General features: G+C 34.4%; 1 long non-coding RNA gene across 1 annotated transcript in view; it reads right to left on the reverse strand.

The window, feature by feature from the left end:
• LOC125095448 (uncharacterized) overlaps positions 1–12,589 on the reverse strand; it is a 157,363-nt gene that overhangs the window by 44,816 nt on the left and 99,958 nt on the right. The window contains exon 3 of the long non-coding RNA XR_007125889.1: positions 2,774–2,834. This is a non-coding gene — a long non-coding RNA (uncharacterized LOC125095448). The remainder of the gene's footprint in view (positions 1–2,773; positions 2,835–12,589) is intronic.

A 12,589-nucleotide genomic window follows, 5' to 3' on the forward strand; every position in this document is an offset into this window, starting at 1 on the left:
AAAAATTCAAATATCAATGTGGTTTAAGTCACTACTCACCCATTCTTAAAAATGTTTTCTCATGGAGTAACAACCTATTAGAAATACCAACTTGCCACTATTTATAAGTAGATGTAAATGGAATAATCTGGTATTTAGTGATAAAAGGCTCATTTTAATGTAAGAAAGGCTCAAACTGATTATCCAAAACACTCATGACACATTACCTTCTTGCACAGAAATTGGCTCAATCAGATAAAAGTGGTGAAGTATTCCTCGATGGCTCAAGTGTGCTCCAAGGAAAGCTAGAAGGTTGTACAGTTAACTCCCAGGGTGTAACTCTAAACCATACAACCTACTACCTCAACCTGGATGCACACAGCTTCCAATGTTGCTTCAAACTCCTTATCATATCTTCAGTCAGCTCCTCCAAATATGGCGGCCATACACCTAAGGGCTTGGCAAGGATGTAGATATAATATTCTAACATTTCACCAATAGACTTAATATGGGTCTACTAGGATTATCCTAACCTCTTGGGTTTCCAGCACAGGTCATACAAAATGTCCTCTGACATCTTTCCTGACATATAGTTCTACTAGCAATTAATAATATTAAAAGCCAATAGCATTCAGCTTCATTTAAGAGAAATCAGCTCAATAGTAATACATAAATCCAATTACAGCTTTTAATTTTCTTATTGAAGCTGCTGAGGTGTACTAACCACTACAATGTGAACTTAAGTTTCTGAATCGTTTCTATCCAGCTCTTGTTTCAAACCTTGTTATAAAAAATTCAAGTTTCTTAAGTAATTTACTATACTTGGATTCCAACTTTGAATGGCTATGCTATAAACCCTTCCTAGAGGTCAACAATTGGAGGTTGGTTTTAAAGACCAATGACGGCTAATGTACACTTGAGAAACAAAAGAAAATATAAAATACTTAAAAAGTAATCGACTAAAGTTTAACAGGAGTTTGGCTGAGATATTATTTAACAGCATTTGGCTATAGCATTTTGTTAGATTACCACACTGACACAGACCCATAGAAGCGAGCTTGCGCAATCCATTTCACCACAAGATCGGATCTACGGGTTTATGCCAATGGGCAACATCTCACTTGGGCTCTCTATTAATGCAGGATTTGTTGTAAATATCTGACAAAATCAGATGAAAATATTAATATTGATCCTTCACCATAAATATTTTTAATGCTAAAATAATCTTAGTATGCATATTCCCAGTTAAAGGCCTTCATGAATATTCTGCACTAAATACAGGTTTATATGCATGAGAATTTAAAGAATCATCTACTGAAATATTTTTCACAGATTACTTTTGTTTTAATGGGGAATATTTTGGATTTGGACTATTCTAATTAATAATGAGTTTTAAAAGAAAAAAAAGGATCCATACATGCATGTATGAATTATGTAATTGTGAAGAATGAATGTAGTATTACCAGCCTATAATTAAGACCAAATTAACTATTAAGCTAATTGTGTAAGAGTCAGACTGTGCTTGTTTTAACTCTTTTATAAAACCTCAGTTAGTGGTTTTAAGGAATGGGTAACATTGTAACTTTCTCATAAAACAAGTAAGATCTTGTTGACTAGGCAGAGAACACAGGAAGTCACTAAAAAGTCTTAAATGTATACATATGTGTCTATAGTTGGAATAATACTGAAATTAACAATATTTGGGTAAATATTATCAGAAAACTAAAATTAATGACATATTAACAACATTATTACTATTAACTGTTACTACTGCTACTGCAATTTATACTTCAGATATACTGTATGGAAGAAGATCTAGCTTGCCTCTTAAACACAATAAGTTTATTTTTTAGAAAAAATATATTCTTAAAACATAACATATAGCTACTTACAACTCTTACCTGGTCAACGGGTTGGGCAAAAATAAATTGTTATTAAAAAAAAATATTTAAACCACCACACAATAAGCAAACACACAAAGAATAAACATAAAGCCAGCCACATACACGTTTTTTAAGATTTTTAAGCTCAACAGAAACAAAACTGTAAGTTGTACAATCATTAATCGTTTCACTCATATTCAATATATTTAGCATTTCTAAACTATATCTTCATTGTGAAAAATAATAAAAATTACTTTGTGTTTTTGCATGTTTTGAAATAAAATAAAATGTGTTTTATAGACATTATATAGATAATGTGGTCTTTGTAAGTTTTTACCACTATTTATTTTCTAATTATTCCCATACTTGCTAAAAACTATAGTAAAAAATCAACAGTCATAATTGCATTCAATTATAGTAAAAATATCTTAACATGTATTCATAAACTTAGATGTGAAATAAAAAGCAACATTTGTTTTGGTTTTATCATAACTATAAGAATGTATATTTTGGCTTCATTCTCTTATTAGGTCATATTTTTTAAAAAGCACAACTTTATTGCCTCCCTCCAGATTTCACTACCTTTTATATGGTATGACAAATGAAAAAATATATTTTTTCCTTTTCTAAATTACTTTCTAGTCAACCGTTACATGAATGGATATATAGATATATGAATGGATATACAGATACATAATTCCAAGGGACTCAGACTGCACATTGATCATAAACTCAGACAAAAATTTGTCACAAACGTAGGTAATAGTACAAATTCTCAAGCCATCAATGAAAATCCCAACAGCTAGATCCATAGACTATGAAACGAATTCTTAGAACTAAACACAGTCAACACTGTTTTTTTTTCTTTAAAAATATTAAACAGCAATTGCTCTTTTGTTTTTTGTTTTTACCTGAGATGATTTTCTCCTATGATCACCTTCTTCACTTCTCATATCCATTTTAAGTTTTTCCCTAAAACAACCACAAAAGGAGAAATATCAGACAATTGCTTGTCTAGGAGGATCATCTGGCTGGATGGTGGGAATGAAGGTAGATGATCGAGAAGAAAACACAATATCAAAATGGGCAAAACCTTTTAAAGTATTTTTTTTAAAGGCTTGGAAGACTCCTAGAGCCCCACCCAAGGCTACTCATATGACATATAATGTGGTTTCATAGTTTGCTTTTACGCGTTCATTTTGGTTGGTGTTGTTTTCACAGTCACAGTTTTGAAAGTGAAAGGAGGCATAGCTGTTAAAGAAGCGACTAGGTTTTGCACAATGAACTAGTGAAAGCTGAAAAGAGATTTGGATTTGGCATGGAGCTTAATAAGATAATTAAGAGTGTAGAGATTAATGACTCCTAAAAATAACATTTAAAATAATGTTTTTCAACTAAAGGATCTTGAAACATGAAAACAGGTTTATAAATGTTAATTAAGCCTGTGAAAGTTGACGTTCCATTAGCTGAGGCAGCATAAAGGAACAAGAGCTATTTCTTAAATAATTAGTGAACAATAACCGACAAACTTAATAAAACGTTTTATTTGAATGTTATCATATATAAGGTAATTGTGTAATTTCCCATAATTTTTCATAGAGTAACAAAAAAAGGAGGTAGAAATCATCAGTTCTATAATATTTTCTCTCTGTTTCCCCTACATACTTCCAATATGATAAAATATGATTTTAAAAGCACAACAGTTTGCTCAAAGTTTATTCTTTTTATGGAGAATATTATAGCATCAATTCTTAATATGCAAATTATAGTCTTCATTTATACATGCTGTATTTTTAAGAAGCACTTTCTCTTTTTAACAATTTTTAAATATGTTTAGAAAGAGTTTTAATCGAAATTAAAATAGGTGGAATACATCTGCTAATCCTTTTCCATTGAACCAGGCAAAACTGGTTTTGTTATAAAATGCTTAAATTACTTAGCAGTTTACTCCTACAAATAGACAAAATAATTAGAATGCAATGCATTTATCTGCTGAGCCAATCATTGCTTTAAACTTAAAACAAGTTTGTATGTACTTTTTCCACTGAACTACTTAATGGATATTTCCAACGCTCTCTGCAACTGCCCTAAGACAAATGCTTCTTTTAAAATATATTTTAAAAAGAGAGTATATTATTGTGGAACAAGCTTCTTTTCTACTTAGCAACTGAGAACATGATCTTTTCATCCTTACTTCGGTTATACTGAAATCCTGGTAAATAATTTAAATATAACTTCCCCCAAACTAATTTTATTTCTCACCAGTTTACTGTACCTCCTAATATGACCCTTTTTTAGAAGTTCAAAAAGTTTCTTCTTTCACATTTCAAATCATGAGTCACAGCAAATAAAAGATTTAGTTTCTTTAAACAACTAGGATTAAATGTTCACTTTTCTTAGATAGCAAAAACTAATACTGTACATGAAAAGCACAGATAACATATTAATGTCTCTCCAGACTTCGACGTATAACCCAAATAAAACATGTACCGTCTTTTCCATAGACATTTTTCTATTTTTACGTAAATTTCTATTCTAGTTAGGATTAGAGCAAGAGAGCAAAAGGAAGAAGTTAATAAGAGTAAAGTGGGTGATGAGCTAAATAAGAGTACATTGAAAGTTCAAGGATCCCCTTTTATCTAAGAGTAGGCTTAAAAAGAAACAACAAAAAAAGTTATACCTGATATGAAAGGTGCGATTTCACCAAGTGCAATACATTGCTAATTATGCCATAGTTTTGAAATAATAAAAATAAGGAAGGCTCATTTGGTTATGTTGCCTTACAAAGCTGCTTTACAAAGCCCGATGTCTCTGTAGGTATACAAGCCAATGTTTGCTTTTTTTTGGTTTGTTTTGGTTTGGATTTTTGTTTGTTTGTTTTTGTTTTTGAGCAGGAGCGTCTCATTTTTTTTCAGCACTCTTGCATGGAGTAGGACAAACTCAGTTTTTTTTTTTTTTTTTTCTCTTCGGGGCTCCTGTTATTTCTTGGAAAAAAGGATCAGGGTGCTTGTCTTCTTTTTCTTCCTTCTCGGTATTCCAGGCACAAAGCACTGCGCAGAAGCTGCACCAATCCTTGCTGTCCCTGGCAGCGGAATGGTAGAAGGTGGGAGAGACCAGGAATCCTTCCAGGCTGAGCTGACTTTAGAAATGAGGATTGCACACGTTTGTCTCCTGAACCAAAAGGGTGAGAAGGCAGGGTGCCAGTTTGCTACACGGCTGCAATGATCTCATGCTCAGTGCTGCGGCCGTCCTGTTTGCCCTGTTCAAATGCCTGTTCATTATAAACCAAAAAAAAAAAAAAAAAAAAAGTACTTGGATTCTTCAGCAAGCAGAAAGGGTATTAACATTGAAAAAAAAAAAAAATCAGCAGTAAGAAAAGCCAAAAAACAAAAAGCACATACAATTTTAGGATTCACTTGTTATGCCTCAATATTCTGTTTATATTTTTCTTTTTTTTTTTTTTTTCCTATTTAGAGATAAGCAGCAGAATTTATCAGGCGTGAAAGGGACAGCCTCCTGGTGGTCTGCCAAAAACCCAGAATAAAGGCGAAGTTGTGCTTCAAAGCTCAGTCGCTTGCTGAGTCTGGCTAAAGTCAAGTATTAAGATCCACCATTTTCTGAGCCATGCTAGAAAAGAAGAAAAAAGTCAGGACGGTTGCTGCTTTCCAAGTCTCCGTTGGCACCATCACAAAATCTCAGTCGTAAGGTCACATGATTCTCTGCCAAATGTAGAGTGCATTCCCATCAACCATTCTGCTGATACTGCGAAGGCAGCTATTGTCTCGTTTAGACCCAAAGTTCAGCCCACTCTTCATTGAATTAGCTGAAAAACGCATCACCTTTGGGGGCTGGGAGTCATGGAAACGTCTACCTGGCAAGCTGCCCACTTTTTCTGCCCATCAACCAGAGATGGAATTGTGCTGCCTAATGCAATGATGACTTGGAATGTGAAGACTCGTCCAAAGTGAATCTGATTCTTGTGACGCCCGTTTCAGTTTGCGCAGAAAACTCTGGCTTCTTTTATTTAAGGTGGGGGGGGGGGGATCTTTCCTACTAACTGTAGCAAATAGAGGTCTGAACATGCCTACTCTGCAACTTGATTTCACAACACACCCAAATGGTTCTCAAATGAAAAGACCGAAGCCCTGCAAGTTTTCGGAGTTAAACGCATCCCTTCCTCCGTCTCCTTTTTCCTAACTAGTAAATGCAACAAGCACAGGACATTTGTTGTAGTCTCTCACATTAAGGTTTAAAATCTGTGAGATTCTTCTCGCTTTCTCTTACTTTCTGATTTTATCTGGCACTGATTCTGTACTGCCTGGCCACAAAATCCACCCACAACAGTAGGGATGCATTATAGCCACCCCCTTCGAAGTGGTCCCCGGAGAGAGGCAGTTGTCTCCTCGACCACACAAAATCTTGCAACTGGGTTCTGTGGTAATCCTCACCAGTACCTAGCACGGCTGCTGTGTAAGTTTGCTGAGAGTGACTCATGTAAGAAGTGCTCTTTCTGTTCCTTCGCTAGCTACAGTCTGTCTGTTTGGCATGAAAGATGCCTTGGAAAGATGTAGGGCATGTTATCAACACCTCGTAGGCAATAAAATGAAACGGTCCCCCCGCCTCAGTGATTTCCATTCCAGCAGGCGACGAAAGTGTCAGTGGACGAACATTTCCAGACTTCCTAACCAAAGTATAGGGAATTCAATCTTTCACCATTACTTTAAGCAGACTCTAAAGCCAAACGGGAAAGCAAGTATTATGCTTAGTATTTAAACCAAACATACTCAGGGGTACTAAGAAGAATCATGTTCTATTACCTGCGTTTAAAAACGGTTCAAGGATGGGAGATCTTTATCTCAAGTATCGTTACTTGCAAAAAATTTAAAATTATATTCAGGACTTCACAAAATGATGGACTAACATTACCCTCCCTCCATGTATAGATGCCCACACATTGCACATCACAGGACAAAGATTTTAAAAGATCATCAAACCATGATTAGCTTAAAAACTCATCATCCCCGCCCCCCCCCCAACACATACACACATAAAGATTCCAGGATCTAGGAAACAGACTGTAAAAACAGTCTGTGGTCTTTTTGTGTCATGTTCTTTGGGTCACTTTCTTTAGAAGTGACAGGAGCAAATGTGCACGGGTGCACACACATACACACACGGGAACCATTCTGGTGTCCTTCCCATTTGTAATTCAAAATTCAAACAATGCTACACCATAAAGCAAAAACTGACACGTGTGCTGAAATTAAAATTGCTTTATTCTAGATTGCAGAATTCTGGGCAAATTTTGCTAATGCCATAAGTACATGCTTAGGGTGCCCAGTGGGAATCAAGCACAGGCGGCAGACACATGTGTCCCGTACTCCAGCACAGCAAGAATAAAGGAGATAAGCTCTCATAGAATGAAAAATTTAAATTTTCAGTTCTCATTCCCTTATTCAGCAGATATTTATTAAGAACTCATATGTGGGTTGGCCTTGTGACAGGCACAGGGGAACAGCAATGAATCACGTGAACATGCCCCCATGCAGAAGTCATTCAATGAGAATTTTCTAGTGAAAAAAGCTTACTTCTAAATGTAAGAGTTGCCACAAAACACTAAAGGAGCATTTATTGGTGATAAAGTAGTCAAGAAACAAACTAGTAGAAATTGGAAAGTAGAAATGAAATGGATATTGAAAAGTACATTACAGATAGACATGACTTCTTTGTCTCAAATTTTCTTTTTAATGGAAAATTTATTAGTTACTTTCTCTTAATTCTGTTTAAGTTTCCTATAGAAACCAGGGCAAAAAATTGTATGCTGTCCTGCCAAATAAAGAATAAAGAAAGAAAAAAAAAAAGGCAATGGGAGGATTCACTTCCAGGAAAATGTAGTAGACAGTTTTTGCTAATCTTCCCACTAGGTGCAACTAAAAACTCTGGACATCGTACATAAAACAAACATCAGGAGATTCTGAACAATGGAGAGAAGAGGACAGAACAGCCAGGGACTTCAGAACCCAAGGAACAACACTGAGGTGAGTTCTCTGGATTTTATTTTTACCTCATCTATCCAAAACCTGGAGTGGAAGAAACCAGCAACCCAGAGACACCAATTGGTGTAGACCAGAGAAGCCTCAAGAAAAACCTGTTCTTTGCAGCCAAAGGACCAGGAAAGGAGCAGCCTAGAAAGACAGAAAGCACTGGGGCAATACTACTTTGCTCTAGTCAGATACCACACAAACAGCCACCCCCATACCTGCAAAGGCCCATTGAAAAGTCTCCTGCAGACACTTGGTAGCCTAGAACAAAGCATCCCAAGTTCCTCTCCCCAACCATAGAATGGTGTAAGGAAGTCTGAGTAGGAAATTGGAACTTTAGTCCCTGTCAAGGGATAACAAGTTCCCTACCCTAACCCAATGTCATGGCAGTGGGGCCTACATAGGGATCCTGGACTTCAACCTGAACCCAACAATACTGAGGTGACTTTCTCCTTCCTTACTATGGCTGCATTAGACAGAGGAAGCCTAATGGAGGTCCAGGACATTAGAAACTGTCCAACTCTACAATTTCCCAACCTGTAAGGTGACAGCAGAGGCCATGATGGGGTCAGTAACAAACCACTCCTAGCTAGGAAAGTATCAGTGGAGGCCTCCTGGGGAATAGGAGCTCTCACCCCCACCCAGCAGGAAAACAGAGCCTTCCCACTCAGGTGTCAGTGCTATACCTGGCAATGACAAGGTGTGCCCCCTTTCTCCGCTGGAGTAGTGTCAGAGGAAGCTAGCTAAAATAGAAGGCTTAAATAATATCCAGAGTCTCATAATACACAAAATGTCCAGGTTTCAGTTGAAAACCACTTGTCATAAAAAGAAGCAGAAACACCTCAAACTGAACATAAAGAGACGTCAATACTTGTGAACACCAAGATAAGAGAAATTTTAGAATTATCTCACAAAGATTTTAAAGCAGCTATAATGAAAATGCTTCGATGAGAAATTATGAACATTGTTGAAACAAACAAAAAACCTTATCAAAGAAATAAAAGCTCTCTAGAATAAGCAGATAGAAATTTGAGAACTGACAAGTATGATAACTATGATAAATAAAAAAATGAAAGAGGCAAAGGAAAGAGCCAGTTAACAAGGAGAGAGAACAATAAAAATGATCCAGCCTGAACCACATGGAGAAAATATACTTAAAAAAAAAAAAAAAAAAGTAAACAGAGACTCAGGCAACTGTGGAACTGTAATAAAAGATAAAAGATTTGTGCCATTGGAGTCCCAGAAAGAGAAAGGAGAGAGGACAAGTCATAAAACATGCTAAAAAAAATAATGGCCCTAAACTCCCCAAATTTAGTAAAAGGCATGCAGATTTAAGAGGCTGAGCAAACCACAAGCAAGGGAAAAAAAGGCATTCATAACCAAAACATATCTTGGTCAAACTTCTGAAAACTAAAGACAAAGAAAAAATCTTGAAAGCAGCAAGAGAAAAATATAATCTTCCTTCAGAGGAAAAACAATTTAGTAAGTAAATTTCTCATCAGAAACAGGGAGGCCAGAAGTAAGGAGTACAACATTTTTAATGGGTGAGAGAAAAGAACTGTCAATCCAGAATCCTATGTCCATGGAAAATATCCTTTAGGAATGAAGTGGAAATCAAGACATTATCAGATGAAGGATGGATATCAGAACTCTTCAATAGTAGACCCACCTTGAAAGAATAGTTAAGGAAGTTGTCTAAACAGAAAGGAGATAATAAAAGAAGAATCTTGGACCTTTAGAAAAGAATAAAGAATTCAGTACAAAAATATGAGTAAAAATAATAGACTTTCCTTCTCTGAGGTTTTCTAAATTATGTTTGATAGCAGATACAAAAATTTAACAATGTCTGATGTGGCTACAAGTGTATGTAGAGGAAACACTTAAGCTCATTATAAATGGGTATGGATAAAGGTAAAAAAAGGGAGGTAAAGTTTCTGTACTTCACTTGAACAGGTAAAATGAAGACACCAGTATACTATGATGTTATGTATATTAAATCTAATACATAAAGCTACCTCTAAAAAACTACACAAAGAAATACACTGAAAAATACTAAGAAGACAAAATTCTAAAAATTCTGAAAAGTATTTAAATAACACACAAGGAGGCAGGTGATATGAAAAACAAAGAGAAAAAAACAGACTCAACTGGCAGGCTTAAGCCATAACATATCAATAATTAAATTGAGGGACACCTGGATGGCTCAGTTGGTTAAGCCTCTGACTCTTGATTCAGCTCAGGTCATGATCTCAGGGTCATGAGATTGGGCCCACGTGGGGCTCTGAGCTGGGCGTGGAGCCAGTTTAAGTTTCTCTCTCTCTCTCTGCCCCCACCTCCACTCTCTCTCTCTCTCTTAAAAAAAAATTTAATTGAATGTAAATTGTCTGGATACACAAATTAAATGACAGAGAAATGCTTAATGGATTTAAAAAAATGTGGCTTAATTATCTACTGTCCAAAAGGAATGCAATTCAAATACAATGATATACACAGATTTAAAGCAAAAGCATGGAAACAACATATGTTTTTACATATACGTACACATATATACATATATGAATATGTTATATATATATTTATATACATATATATGTATTACATGTAATTCAAACACATTATATCTATGTCTTATGCAAACATTGATCAAATAAAACAGGAATAACAACATTAGTATCAAATAAAAGAACTTAAAAGCAAAAAATTTACCAGAGATAGAAATATACATCATTAAATGATAAGAAGGAATATCCAAGAAGAAAACATAACAACTCTGAATGTGTATACACGAAGGATCTACAAAATGTGTGGAATAAAAACTGGTAAAATAGAAAAAAAAAAAGACAAATTCATGGTTATAGTTGTAAACATCAACATACCTACAACAACTGATAGAAAATTAGCAAGCATATAGAACTTAATATCATCAACAAACAGGATCTAATTGATATTATTAGACCATACACCCAACAATAAAAGAACTTACATTCTTTTCCAATGCCCAAAAATATATTCCAAGATAGGCCATATCCTGGTCCATAAAGCAATTATCAACAAATCTGAAATCCTACAGAGTGTGTTTTCTGACCAAAATGGAATCAAACCAGAAACCAATAATAGAAATATAAAAGGAAAATCTCTAAACACTTGGAAGCTAATTAACACACTTCTAAATAGCCATAAATCAAAGAGGAAATCAAAGAAAAATGCACTGAAGAAAATTAAAATGAAAATAGAACATAGCAAAATTTATGGGACACAGCTATAGCAGTACTCAGAGGGAAATTGATAGTACTAATTGAATACATCAGAAAAGAGAAAAGTCTCAAAACAATAATCCATATTCCAATCTCAAGAATCAAGAAAAAGAAGTGTAAAATCAACCTGAAGCAAAATAATAATAATAACAAAATAATAATAATAGCACAAATAAATGAAATTGAAAAACAGTAAAACAGTAGAGAAAATCAATGAAGCCATGAGTTTGTTCTTTGAAAAGATAGATAACTTCTTGCCAAGCTTCCAACATGACTGACAAATAAAAAAGGGAAAAGACACAAATTGCCCATCAGGAATGAAACAGGCATATCACTACAGACATCTAAAGACAATAATGGAAAACTACAAGCCCTAAACACAGAACTTAGATAATTTAGATGGAGTGGACCAATTCTTCAATAATACAAATTACCCCAACTCACCGAATATGAATTAGATTATTTGCATAACCATGTATCTATTAAGGAAATTGAATTTGTAATTTAAAAACTCTCTTAAAAAGAAAACTCCAAGCCTAGATGGTTTTGTTGGATAATTCCAACAAATATTTAAAGAAGACTTAGCACACACATATTCTACACAATTTTTTTTTTATTTTTTTTAGAAAATACTAGAGGGGACAATTTCCAATTTATTTATGAGATGAATATTATCCTGATACTGAACACAAACAGCAGAAAAAGAGAAACACATAGACCAATATCCCTCACAAACACTGATTTAAAATCTTTAATACTGTACCCCATAAATAGCATTCAGCAATATATAAAAAAAATTATATACCATGATCAGTTGAAGGCTATTCCAAGGATGAAAGTCTAGTTCAATATTTTGAAAATCAATCAATATAATCCACCATAAATAGGATAAAGAATTATCATATGATGATATTGATAGATGAAGAAAAATTCAGCACCCATTCATGATTGAAAACTCTGACAACTAGGAATAGAGGGAAACATCTCAATTTGACAAAGATCTTCTATTTAAAAAAAAAAAAAGAAAATGCTATAGTCAGCATTCTACTTAATGGTAAAAAACTAAATGCTGTCCCCATAAGATCAGCAATAAGTCAAGGACATTCACTTTTACCATCTATTCAATTTAATGCTTTGAGTTTTATTCTAGCTGGTGTAATAAGGTGAAAAGAAAAAGGAAAAAAAAACATAGAAACATAAATACAACATTAATTTAAAATAATTCAAAATTTAAACATGTAGGTATAGGTCTAAAAAATGTATAGAGCTTGTATGCTGAAAACTATAAAATGCTGATGAAAGAAACCTAAGAGATTTGGAAAGACATACCATGTTCATGGATTGCAAGTCTCAACATAGTAAAGATGTCATAGTAAAGATGTGAATTCTTCTCAAATGGATATAAAGGAAAATTTTTGGTAAAGATACATAA

Source organism: Lutra lutra, chromosome 1 (assembly GCF_902655055.1).
Source record: "Lutra lutra chromosome 1, mLutLut1.2, whole genome shotgun sequence".
Classification (NCBI taxonomy): Eukaryota; Metazoa; Chordata; class Mammalia; order Carnivora; family Mustelidae; genus Lutra; species Lutra lutra.